Source organism: Myotis yumanensis, unplaced genomic scaffold (genome assembly GCF_028538775.1).
Source record: "Myotis yumanensis isolate MYYU_CA2020_CCGP unplaced genomic scaffold, mMyoYum1.0.hap1 SCAF_13, whole genome shotgun sequence".
In the NCBI taxonomy this organism is placed as follows: Eukaryota; Metazoa; Chordata; class Mammalia; order Chiroptera; family Vespertilionidae; genus Myotis; species Myotis yumanensis.
In genome coordinates, this window is record NW_027223764.1 from 19,860,886 (window position 1) to 19,874,092 (window position 13,207).

Genomic DNA, 13,207 nt, shown 5'->3' on the forward strand with positions numbered 1-13,207 from the left:
TGTAATAAACATTTCCTATCTTTCTAGGTAACAATCAGAATAACATAATGGCTATCTATTGTTCCATTATGTTGATATATCATAATTTATATTGTACTTCCCCCTTTATTGGTTGGATTTTACAGTTTAATATAAAATATTTAATTTTTGGCTGTTATTGATAATGTTGTATTGTAGATTCTTAGTTGTGTACTGGATTAAAGATAGGTTGTACTAGCAAAAAATTGTCCACAAATAGGCAATTACTAGACTCAATAAATTACTCGTTTTCAATAAATACTTTTTAACATGGAAGGAGCATTTGGCTGAGGGTAAAAGGAGAAGGGAAGTTTCAATTGCACTTGAAATTGTGATGAGGGCGAGATGTTGTATTGCAATGTGAGACGCTTTCAGTATCAAGAACTTTGACCTTTTTATCTGCCCAGTACTATGACCTTGGACAAACCCCTTTACTCTCCAGAGCCTCTGTTTCTAGAGGATTTATAATTCCTTTCAAATAAAAGTATTATTTAATTGTCTAACATTGACTGGGTACAGATATTAGTAGTCTGACCAGAAAAAGGATGTAAAAAATGCTTTCTAATACATATTACAAAGCTGAACAAAGCAAATTATAGTAATTGTGACAACTATTGTGATGGCTACTAGAAGCTAGTGTCTGTGAAAGACAGTGCATCTTATGTTTTCTTTTTTCTTTTTATTGTTTAAAGTATTACATATGTCTCCTTTTTCCCCAATTGGCCCCACACATACACTCCCACCCCCGAGGGCAGGCCCCACTGTTCCAGGGTCTGTGTCAGTTGGTTATGCTAATATGCATACATACCAGTCCTTTGGTTGATCTTTAAAGCCCCCTCCCCTGCCCCTTGTCTCTGGATCTATTTTTCTTCACCAGTTAATGTTCATCATTATATCCCACATATGAGTGAGATCATGTGATATTTATCTTCCTTCAACTGGCTTATTTCGCTTAGCATAATGCTCTCCAGTTCCATCCATGCTGTGGCAAAGGATAAAAGTTCCTTTTTTTTTCATAGCAGTGTAGCATTCCATTGTGTAGATGTACCACTGTTTTTTAATCCACTCATCTGCTGATGGGCACTTAGACTGTTTCTAAATCTTAGCTATTGTAAATTGTGCTGCTATGAACATAAGTATGCATATATCCCTTTTGATTGGCATTTCTGGTTTCTTGGAATATATTCCTAGAAGTGGGATTACTGGGTCAAATGGGAGTTCCATTTTTAACTTTTTGAGGAAACTCCATACTGTTTTCCACAGTGGCTGCACCAGTCTGCATTCCCACCAGCAGTGCACAAGGGTTTCTTTTTCTCCACATCCTCACCAGCACTTGTCGTTTGTTGATTTATTGATGATAGCCATTCTGACAGGTGTGAGATGGTACCTCATTGTTGTTTTGATTTGCATCTCTTGGATGATTAGTGACTTTGAGCATGTTTTCATATGTCTCTCGGTCTTCTGTGTGTCCTCTTTCAAAATGTGTCTATTTAGGTCCTTTGCCCATTTTTTGATTGGATTGTTTATCTTCCTTTTGTTAAGTTGTATGAGTTCTCTGTAAATTTTGGACATTAAACCCTTATCTGAAATAGCATTGGAAAATATGTTCTCCCATGCAGTGGGCTTTCTTGTTGTTTTGTTGATGATTTCTTTTGCTGTGCAGAAGATTTTATTTTGATGTAGTCGCATTTGTTTATTTTCTCCTTAGTTTCCATTGCCCTTGGAGCTGTATTGGAAAGATATTGCTACGACATATATCCAATATTTTGTTGCCTATGGTGTCTTCCAAGATTTTTATGGTTTCCCATCTTACATTTCAGTCCTTTGACCATTATGAGTTTATTTTTGTGTATGGTGTAAGTTGGTGGTCTAGTTTCATTTTTTGCATGTATCTTACCAAATTTCCCAGCACCATTTATTGAAGAGACTGTCTTGACTCCATTGTATGCTCTTGCCTCCTTTGTCAAATATTAATTGAGCAAAATGGCTTAGGTCTATTTCTGGCTTCTCTGTTCTGTTTCATTGGTCTGTATGTCTGTTCTTGTGCCAGTATCAGGCAGTTTTGAGAACTGTGGCTTTAAAGAAAAAAAGAAGAAGGAGAAGGAGAAGAAGGAGTAAGAGGAAGAAGGAGGAAGGAAGAAGGAAGAAGAGGAAAAAGAAGAAGAGGAGGAGAAGGAGGAGGAGTAGGAGGAGGAGGAGGAGGAAGGGGGAAGGAAGAAGAAGAGAAAGAGGAAGAAGAAGAAGAGGGAGAGGGGGGAGGAGAAGGAGGCGGAAGAAGAAGAAGAAGGAAGGAGGAGGAGGAAGAGGAGAAGGAGGAGGAGGAGGAGGAGGAGGAGGAGGAGGAGGAAGAAGAAGAAGAAGAAGAAGAAGAAGAAGAAGAAGAAGAAAAGGAGGAGGAGGAGGAGGAAGAAGAAGAAGAAGAAGAAGAAGAAGAAGAAGAAGAAGAAGAAGAAGAAGAAGAAGAAGAAGAAGAAGAATAAGAAGAAGGAAAGGAGGAGGAGGAAGAAGGAAGAAGAGAAAGAGGAGGAAGAAGAGGAGGAGGAAGGTGGAAGGAGAAGGAGAAGAAGGAGGAGGAGGAGGAGGAGGAAGAAGAAGAAGAAGAAGAAGAAGAAGAAGAAGAAGAAGAAGAAGAAGAAGGAGGAGGAGGAGGAGGAGGAGGAGGAGGAGGAGGAGGAAGAAGAAGGAGAAAGGAGAAAGAAAGGAAAAAGAAGGGAGAAAGGAGAAAGGAAGGAGAAAGGAGAAAGAAGGGAGAAAGGAGAAAGGAAGGAGAAAGGAAGGAGAAAGGAGAAAGAAAGGAGGAAGGAGAAAGGAAGGAGAAAGGACAAAGAAAGGAGAAAAAGGAGACCACGACCATGGCTTTGTAATATAGCTTGATATCTGGTATTGTGATCCCTCCAAATTTGTTCTTCTTTCACAGGTTTGCTGCGGCTATTCAGGGTCTTTTTTATTCCATATGAATTTTTGGAGAGATTGTTTTAGATCTGTGAAATATGCCGTTGGTATCTTAATGGGTATTGCATTGAATCTATAGATTGCTTTGGGTAGTATAGACATTTTAATGATGTTGATTCTACCAATCCATGAACATGGTAGGTTCTTCCATTTGTTTGTCTTCCTCTATCTCTTTTTTCAATGTCCTGTAGTTTTCCAAGTACAGGTCTTTTACTGCCTTAGTTAAGTTTATTCCTAGGTTTATTATTATTATTATTATTATGGTGCAATGGTAAATGGGATTGTATTTTTAGTTTCTTTTTCTGTGAGTTCATTATTGGTGCATAAAAAAAGCCATAGATTTCTGGATGTTAATTTTGTATTCTGCTACATTACCAAACTCATTTATTAAATCTAGTATTTTTTTTATGGAGTCTTTGGGGGTTTTCTATGTACAGTATCATGTCATCTACGAATAAGGACAGTTTTACTTCTTTTCCAATTTAGATGCCTTTTATTTCTTCATTTTGTCTGATAGATATATCTAGCACTTCCAGTTCTATATTGAACAGGAGTGGTGAAAGTGGGCATCCCTGTCTTGTTCCTATTCTTAGGGGAAATGAATTTAGTTTTTGCCCATTAAGTATGATGTTGCCTGTAGGTTTGTCATATAAGGCTTTTAGTATGTTGAGGTATGATCCCTCTATTCCCACTTTGCAGAGAGTTTTTATCAAGGAAGGGTGTTGGATTTTGTCAAATGCTTCTTCTGCATCGATTGATATGATTATGTGATTTTTGTCTCTGAATTTGTTTATGTGATGTATCACATTTATTAATTTGTGGATATTGTACCATCCTTGCATCCCCAGAATAAATCCCACTTGGTCATGGTGTATGATGTTTCTAATGTAATGCTGGATCCGATTTGCTAGACTTTTGTTGAGGATTTTGGCATCTATGTTCATCAAGGATATTGGCCTGTATTCTCTTTCTTTGTGGTGTCTTTATCTGGTTTTGGAATTAGGGTAATGCTGGCTTCATAGAAAGAGCTTGGAAGTGTGCCTTGCTCTTGAATTTTTTGGAACAGTCTGAGGAGGATAGATTTTAGTTCTTCTTTGAATGCTTGGTAGAACTCCCCTGTAAAGCCGTCTGGACCAGGGCTTTTGTTTGCTGGAAGATTTTTTATTACTGCTTCAATTTCTTCAGTAGTTTTCGGCCTATTCAGGTTCTTTGATTCTTCCTGATTGAGTTTTGGAAGCTTGTATTTTTCTAAGAATATGTCCACTTCATTTAGACTGTCCAGTTTGTTGGAATGGAGTTGTTCATAGTATTTTTTCATAATCCTTTGATTTTCTGTGGGGTCAGTTGTTACTCCATCTCTTTCATTTCTGATTTTGTTTATTTGGGTCCTCTCTCTTTGCTTCTTGGTGAGCTTGGCTAGAGATTCATCAATCTTGTTTATCCTTTCAAAGAACCAGCTCTTGGTTTTACTGATCTTTTATATTGCTTTTTTGGTCTCTATGTCATTTATTTCTGCTCTGATCTTTATTATTTCCTTCCTTCTGTTTACTCTGAGCTTTTCTTGTTGCTCTCTTTCTAATTCTTTGAGTTGTAGGGTTAGATAATTTATTACCATTTTTTCTTGTTTTTTGAGGTAGGCCTGTTGAGCTATGAACTTCCCTCTCAAGACTGCTTTCACTGTGTCCCATAGATTTTGGATTGTTGTGTTTTCATTGTGTTTGTTACCAGGATGATTTTTATTTCTTCTTTGATAACCCAATCATTGTTTAATAGCATGCTATTTAGCCTCCAAGTGTTTGATTTTTTTTCATTGTTTTTATTGTAATTGATTTCTAATTTTATGCTATTGTGAGCTGAGAAGTGCTTGATATGATTTCTATCTTCTTGAATTTGAAGAGACTTTGCCTGTGTCCCAATATGTGGTCTATCTTTGAAAATGCCCTGTGTGCACTTGAGAAGAATGTATATTCTGTAGCTTTGGGGTGAAATGTTCTGAAGATGTCAATTAATTCCATCTGATCTAGTTAGTCAGTTAGGATTGATGTTTCTTTGCTGATTTTTTGTTTAGAGGATTTATCCAATGGTGTCAATGGGGTAGTAAAGTCCCCTACTCTGACTGTATTGCTGTCAATCTCTCCTTGATATCTTCCAGAAGTTTTTTTAAATATATGTGGGTGCTCCTGTATTGGGTGCATATATGTTTACCAGAGTTATATCCTCTTGTTGAATTGCTCCCTTTAGTATTATGAAGTGGCCTTCCTTATCTTTTATTATGGCCTTCACTTTGAGGTCTGATTTGTCAGATATAAGTATTGCTATCCGACCTTTTTTTTTTCATTTCCATTCGCTTGAAAATTTTTTCCCCATTCCTTCATTATCAGCCTGTGTGAGTCCTTTGTTCTGAGGTGGGTCTTTTGTAGACAGCAGATATATGGGCCATGTTTTCTTATTCATTCAGCTACCTATGTCTTTTGTTTGGAGCATTTAATCCATTTACATTTATGGTTATTATTGATAGGTACTTGTTTGTCACCATTTTTATTCTTTATGCCTGTGTTCCTTCTACCCTTCCTATTTCTTCTTTTTACAGCAGTCCCTTTAGCATTTCTTGCATTGCTGGTTTGGTGGTAATAAACTCCCTTAGCCCTTTTTTGTCTGTGAAGCTTCTGATTTCACCTTTAGTTTTGAATGATAGCCTTGCTGGGTATAGTATTCTTGGATTCAGTCCCTTGCTTTGCATCACTTTGTCTATTTCATTCCATTTCCTTCTGGCCTGATGTGTTTCTATTGAGAAATCAGTTGATAGTCTGATGAGAGATCCCTTGTAGGTAACTTTCTGGCTCTCTCAGGCAGCTTTTAAGATTCTTACTTTGTCATTGGTGTTTGGCAATTTAATTATGATGTGTCTTGGTGTCAGTCTTTTTGGTTTCATCTTGTTTTGGACTCTGTGTATTTCTTGGACTTGTGTAGGTTTTTTCTTCCCAATATCAGGGAAGTTTTCTGTCATTATTTCTTCAAACAGGTTTTCTATTCTTTGCTCAGTTTCCTCTCCTTCTGACCCTCCTATTATGTGGATGTTGTTTTGTTTTTTGTTGTCCCAAAGCTCCCTTAGGCTCTCTTCCTGTTTTTTAAGTTTTTTGTTGTTTTTTTTCCAGTTGCTGCTCTTCTTGGGTGTTTTTTCCAACCTTGTCTTCTAGCTCACTGATGCGGTCCTCAGCTTCTTCTAGTCTGCTGTTGATGCTTTCTGTTGTGTTCTTTATTGCAGCTACACATGTTGAATTTGTCTTCCTCCTTTTCAGTGTCCTTATGACCATTGCTCTGAATTCTTTCTTTTTTTTTTTTTTAATTAAATCTTTATTGTTCAGATTACATTTGTTCCTCTTTTTTTCCCCCATAACTCTCCTCCTCCCAGTTCCCGCCCCACCCTCCGCCCTCACTCTCCACCCACTGTCCTCATCCATAGGTGCACGATTTTTGTCCAGTCTCTTCCCCCATCTCCCACTCCCCTTCTCCCCCCAAGAATAGTCAGTCCATTCCCTTTCTATGTCCCTGATTCACTATAATCACCAGTTCATTCTGTACATCAGATTATTTATTCACTTGATTCTCAGATTCACTTGTTGATAGATGCATGTTTGTTGTTCATAATTTGTATCTTTACCTTTTTCTTCTTCTTCCTCTTAAAGATACCTTCCAGCATTTCATATAATACTGGTTTAGTGGTGATGAACTCCTTTAGTTTTTCCTTATCTGTGAAGCTCTTTATCTGACCTTCAATTCTGAATGATAGCTTTGCTGGATAAAGTAATCTTGGTTGTAGGTTCTTGGTATTCATCACTTTGAATATTTCTTGCCATTCCCTTCTGGCCTGCAAAGTTTCTGTTGAGCAATCAGCTGACAGTCGTATGGGTATTCCCTTGTAGGTAATTGAGTCTCTTTCTCTTGCTGCTTTTAAGATTCTCTCTTTGTCTTTTGCTCTTGGCATTTTAATTATGATGTGTCTTGGTGTGGTCCTCTTTGGATTCCTTTTGTTTGGGGTTCTCTGTGCTTCTTGGACCTGTAAGTCCATTTCTTTCACCAGGTGGGGGAAGTTTTCTGTCATTATTTCTTCAAATAGGTTTTCAATATCTTGCTCTCTCTCATCTTCTGGCACCCCTATAATTCTGATGTTGGTGCGTTTGAAACTGTCCCAGAGGCTCCTTACACTATCTTCGTATTTTCGGATTCTTTTTTCATTTTGCTTTTCCGGTTGGGTGTTTTTTGCTTCTTCGAATTTCAAATCTTTGACTTGATTCTTGTGCTCCTCTGGTCTGCTGTTGGGTGTCTGTATAATATTCTTTATTTCAGTCAGTGAATGCTTAATTTCTAGTTGGTTCTTTATCACAACATCGAGGGTCTCATTAGATTTCTTGAGGCTCTCATCAAGTTTATCGGCAGTTTCTAGCAAATTATTGAAAGCCCTCAAAAGTGCGTTTTTTAGCTCTATATCCTCCATTTCTGTCATGTATTTTTGTCTCCGCATTTTTTATGCTTTCTTGGTGCACCCCCTTGTGGTCTTCGTGCAAAGTCTTATTGTAGTTAAGCCTTAATTGTTGTCGGCAATACTAGGGGTGAATTAACCTCCAGGCTAACTGGCTATGAGAGTCAGCTGTGTCTGCAGTGGGAGAGCTTCTGTGCTGAATCTCTAGGGTGGTGCTAATCTAGCCTTTGCCTGAGGCTATCCGGCAAATGCCTCTGTGCAGGGCTTGGGCGGGGCGGGTCCTGTCCCAGGGGATCTACAGGGCGGGCGGAGGGAGCAGTTATGGCTGCTCTCAGTTCCGTCCCCAGCGGCTCTGCAACCGCTGCAAATCTCGGAGAGAAAGCTGCCTTCCCGCTTCTCCCATTTGAGTCTGGGTCCCTAGAGACTCACCCGGATCTGGAGCTCAGAGTCTGAAACTCTCTCCCGATTGAAAACAGCAACCACGCCCTCCGCCGTCGGCCCGCTCCACATGCACTCCGAACCTTAGTATTTCACCTCCGCACTGCGCCTCCTCTGAGTCTCGGTATGGATTTCTCTTTCCTTCTAGTTGTAGAATCTCTCCTCAGCCAGCATTCCTGTGGTTCTGGGTGATGTCCGTTCCGTCTTTTAGTTGTATTTTTGAAGTGATTGTTCGATGCAGCAATCTCCTGCGTTAACCTATGCCGCCATCTTGGTTCCTCCGCTCTGAATTCTTTCTCTGACAAATTGCTTGCCTCCATTTCCTTTACTTCCTTTTCCAGTGATTCCTCCTTTTCTTTCATATGAGGGCTGTTTATTTTTCTCCTCATTTTCACTCTTCTCTACTGCGTTGACCAAAAGGCACAAAATGCAACTCAATAAGACACGACATGGAACAAAAAACAAATGTATTCATGATACCAATAACTCCAAATAAAGGTGACCACCAGAGAAAAAAGACTTAGGGGAGAGAAAACTGTGCAAAAATGATATTGAGAAAAGGGAAAAGGTAAGAGAGAACAGAAAGAGAAGAAAAAAGAAGGGGAAAGAAATATACATATATGGGGAGAAAACTCCACAAAACCAACAGCTAATCAAACAACAACCACCTAGAAAAAAAGGAGGGGAGCTGAATCTGAAGAGGCAGGGCTTATTTCTAGAAGGTAAGGTAAAGGCATTGAATGATTGGGGGAATGGCCATGATTCAGTATAGAGGAGGTAGAAAGAAATCCTATATAATAAAAGTATAATATGCAAATTGTCCCCTTGACTGGGAGTTCGACTGGGAGTTTGACCAGGGGGCAGGGCCAGCTGGACAACCTCCTGCGTCCCCTCACCCCGGCTGGCCCCGCTTGATCGGCCCCTATTGAGGTGGGCCAGCTGGACCGCACCTGTGCATGAATTCATGCACCAGGCCTGTAGTGAGTGTATAAGAAGAAAAGTAAAAAACAAAATACTCAAAAAATAATTTTAAAAATAATAAAAATATATACAAAAGAATATATATATATGTATATACATATGTAATTTTTCCCCTTTATCTATATATTCGTCTATTTTTGGAAAAGGAGACTAGAGAGCAGATAGGCCTGATTTTGGTGAGTGAAACTAATTAAGCTATTAGTAGAAGAAGAGAACAGGCGAGGAGAGGAAAAACAAAAGCATAAAATAAAAAAAATAAAAATAAACAACTAACAATCAAACAAACAACAACAACAAGGAAAAAAATTAGCAAAGAAAGAGAAAAGAAAAGGGTGCATGGACTTGAAACAGGTGAGATGAAATTAGATATATGAGTAAGCCAACAGAGACTATTATACTAGTAATGCATCAATAAGGCAGATAAAGAATATCAATTTTTAACAAGGAGTAAAAAGAAAGGAGAGAGAAAAACTAAAGCAGAGACAGAAGAGAAGCAGGATGAAAAAGCAAGAAGTGAGGAAAAAAGCGTTGGCATAAAGGAAAATATGAGATAGAGTAAAATAATGATAAAAAGAATAAAAGAATGTAATACTCTAATCCAAAAAAAAAGATTAAAAAAAATGAAAGGTTGGGGATAGGAAACGCGTTCTCATGGCTGAGGTGAAAGTGAAGCTGCAGCCACCTGACGTGGATCCAGTAGAAATAGAGAACAGGATTATAGAATTATGTCACCAATTCCCTCATGGAATCACAGACCAAGTAATTCAAAATGAAATGCCTCATATAGAAGCTCAGCAGTGGGCAGTGGCAATCAGTAGACTATTGTCTATGGGTCAGTTGGATCTCTTAAGGAGCAATACAGGCCTTCTGTATAGAATAAAGGATTCTCAGAATGCTGGTAAAATGAAGGGACCAGACAACCAAGAAAAACTAGTATATCAGATCATAGAGGATGCAGGAAATAAAGAAATATGGAGCAGAGATATCTGGTATAAAAGTAATTTGCCATTAACAGAAATTAACAAAATTTTTAAGAATTTGGAAAGTTATAAAGCTTATCAAAGCTGTTAAGTCTGTAGCAGCCTCAAAAAAAAAAAAAAAAAAAAAGATGTATACGCTTCACAACCTGCAGCCTGACTAGTCTGTGACTGGTGAAGCCTGGTACAGTGACCAGGATTTTGAATCTGAATTTGTAGAGGTACTTAACCAACAGTGTTTTAAGTTCCTACAGTCCTAGGCAGAAACAGCCCAAGAAAGCAAACAGAATCCAGTGATACAAAAAAATAGTTCATTTGCTTCATCACACGAAGTGTGGAAATATATCTGTGAATTAGGTAGAGTTGTCCATGGAGGAATTGAAACCATTTTGAATACACTCATATCATGGGAAAGTGGAGATGACTATCATCGCAGCAAAGGAAGGCACAGTTGGTAGTATAGACGGACACATGAAACTGTACAGAGCAGTCAATCCAATCATCCCATATATGGGCTTGGTTCAGGACCCCTGTGGACTCTGTCCGGTTTTTGACAACTGCCAGGAAAGTGATGAGATTTCACCATCTAACTGTATTTACATGACAGAATGGCTTGAATTTTAATAGAGATCTAGGAACTTTATGACATCTTTCAAATGAAGTTACTTTGGGAACAAATAATTTAACTCATGATGGAACATCAAACTCCCTTGAAAGCAAACTTCATAATAATGGATACAGACTTACTGCTATGAAAATATATTTGTAAATCTATGAAGACTAAATTTATATTGTAGAGTAGTCACCAGAATATGAAGCAGCTAAGTGAAATCCATTCTTTAATAAACAAAATACTCTGAAGTTCTGGAGGACAACATCTGAAACTTTCAAGACTTGACTGTCCAAGGAAAAAGAAACCAACAAATGCATAGTTACCAATAGATAATGGCTAGAGCCTAAAAATGCTTGTTTTGAAGCTATTTTTTAAGGTCTTCTTTGGAAATTGTTTATATCTGGTTCAGTATCACCATTTCTGTTTTCTCAATGGTCCACTGAGAAGAAATTAAAACAGGAAAGGCAGGAATAGCAGAGCAGTCTGTGCAAACTTGGGGCGTGAATGGAGGAGATAGTTGAAACATCCTTTTACACATTCTGTTCCTTTTTATGTCAGAAATATTCTTTTGGAGGATTATGCCACCACCTTTACCTCAAACCTATATGATGACTATTGTCAAGGATGTTTTCAGTCCATAAATATTAATTATTATTCTCATCCAAAAGGATTTTTTTCTCTAGACCTTCTTTGTTAAAGTCTTACAAGTTCACTCTGTGGCTCAATTGTATTATTCAATAGAATTTTTCCTATATTCTTTTTTTTTTTTAATTAAATCTTTATTGTTCAGATTATTACATTAGTTACTCTTTTTTCCCACCATAACTCCCCTCCACCCAGTTCCAACCCCACCCTCTGCCCTCACTCCCCACCCACTGTCCTCATCCATAGGTGCACGATTGTTGTCTAATCTCTTCACTCACCCCCACACCCCTTTCTCCCCCCCCCCCAAGAATAGTCAGTCCATTCCCTTTCTATGTCCCTGATTCTATTACAATCACCAGTTCATCAGATTATTTATTCACTTGATTTTTAGATTCACTTGTTGATAGATGTGTATTTGTTGTTCATAATTTGTATCTTTACCTTTTTCTTCTTCTTCCTCTTCTTACAGGATACCTTTCAGCATTTCATATAATACTGGTTTGGTGGTGATGAACTCCTTTAGCTTTTTCTTATCTGTGAAGCTCTTTATCTGGCCTTCACTTCTGAATGATAGCTTTGCTGGATAAAGTAGTCTTGGTTGTAGGTTCTTGGTATTCATCACTTTGAATATTTCTTGCCATTCCCTTCTGGCCTGCAAAGTTTCTGTTGAGAAATCAGCTGACAGTCGTATGGGTACTCCCTTGTAGGTAACTGATTTTCTTTCTCTTGCTGCTTTTAGGATTCTCTCTTTGTCTTTTGCTCTTGGCATTTTAATTATGATGTGTCTTGGTGTGGTCCTCTTTGGATTCCTTTTGTTTGGGGTTCTCTGCGCTTCCTGGACTTGGAAGTCTATTCCTTTCACCAGGTAGGGGAAGTTTTCTGTCATTATTTCTTCAAATAGGTTTTCAATATCTTGCTCTCTCTTTTCTTCTGGCACCCCTATAATTCGGATGTTGGTACGCTTGAAGCTGTCCCAGAGGCTCCTTACACTATCTTCATATTTTCGGATTCTTTTTTCATTTTGCTTTTCCGGTTGGGTGTTTTTTGCTTCTTCGTATTTCAAATCTTTGACTTGATCCTTGCGACCCTCTGGTCTGCTGTTGGGAGTCTGTATAATATTCTTTATTTCAGTCAGTGTATGCTTAATTTCTAGTTGGTCCTTTATCACAACATCGAGGGTCTCATTAGATTTCTTGAGGATCTCACTACATTTATCGGCGGTCTTACCAGTCTTTTCGAGGGCTTCTAAACAGTTCTTTAAAGACCTTAAAAGTGTGGTTTTGAACTCTATATCCAACAGTTTGCTTTCCTCCAATTCTGTCGTTTGTGTCCTGTTTCTTTGTCTCGGCATTTTTTTATGCTTCGCTGTGTCGATAGAGTGCCTTTCTGTGCTAAGTGTCCCAATTACCTAAGGTAGACACTCTTGGTGCACCCCCTTGTGGGCTTTGTGCACAGTCTTGTTGTGGTTAAGCCTTGATTGTTGTAGTTATCACTGTGAGGAATTGACCTCCAGGTCAATTGGCTGTGAGAATCAGCTGTGTCTGCGGTGGGAGAACTTCTGTGCTGGAGACACCCCTCTGGGGCTAGACTTGCTTCGATGGGGCTTTGGTGCTCACTGAGTCTGCCTCCTGAGTGTGTCTTTTATGGTTCCACGGAGCTTAAAGCTGGATGGTCCCACTCTGACCTCTGGGCTTCCTGGCTCCTGGATCTCTAGGGAGGTGCTAATCTAGCCTTTGCCTGAGGCTATCCAGCAAAAGCCTCCCTGCAGGGCTTGGGCGGGGCGGGTCCCACGGGATCAACAGGGCGGGGTTAGCAATTATGGCTGCTCTCAGTCTTGCCCTCAGAGGCTCTGCTTCTCAGTGTCCCAGTAGTCACTGCAAGCCCCACGGAGAGAAAGCTGCCCTAGGGTTCTGAGCGATGCCAGACAGTCCCGCTTCTTCCGTATGAGTCTGGGTCCTTAGAGACTCGCCCGGAACTGGAGCTCAGAGCCTGAGACTCCCTCCCAATTGAAAACAACCGCGCCCTCAGCCTCCAGCCCGCTCCACATGCACTCCGAACCTTAGTATTTTACTTCAGCACTGCGCCTCCTCTGAGCCTCGGTAT

At 39.3% G+C, this 13,207-nt stretch overlaps 1 protein-coding gene and 1 pseudogene across 1 annotated transcript in view; both read left to right on the forward strand.

The window, feature by feature from the left end:
* The window catches only part of HPSE2 (heparanase 2 (inactive)), a 541,259-nt gene that overhangs the window by 196,920 nt on the left and 331,132 nt on the right, over positions 1–13,207 (forward strand). The window lies entirely within an intron of this gene.
* On the forward strand, positions 8,135–10,997 carry LOC139021469 (DNA-directed RNA polymerase III subunit RPC6 pseudogene; annotated as a pseudogene).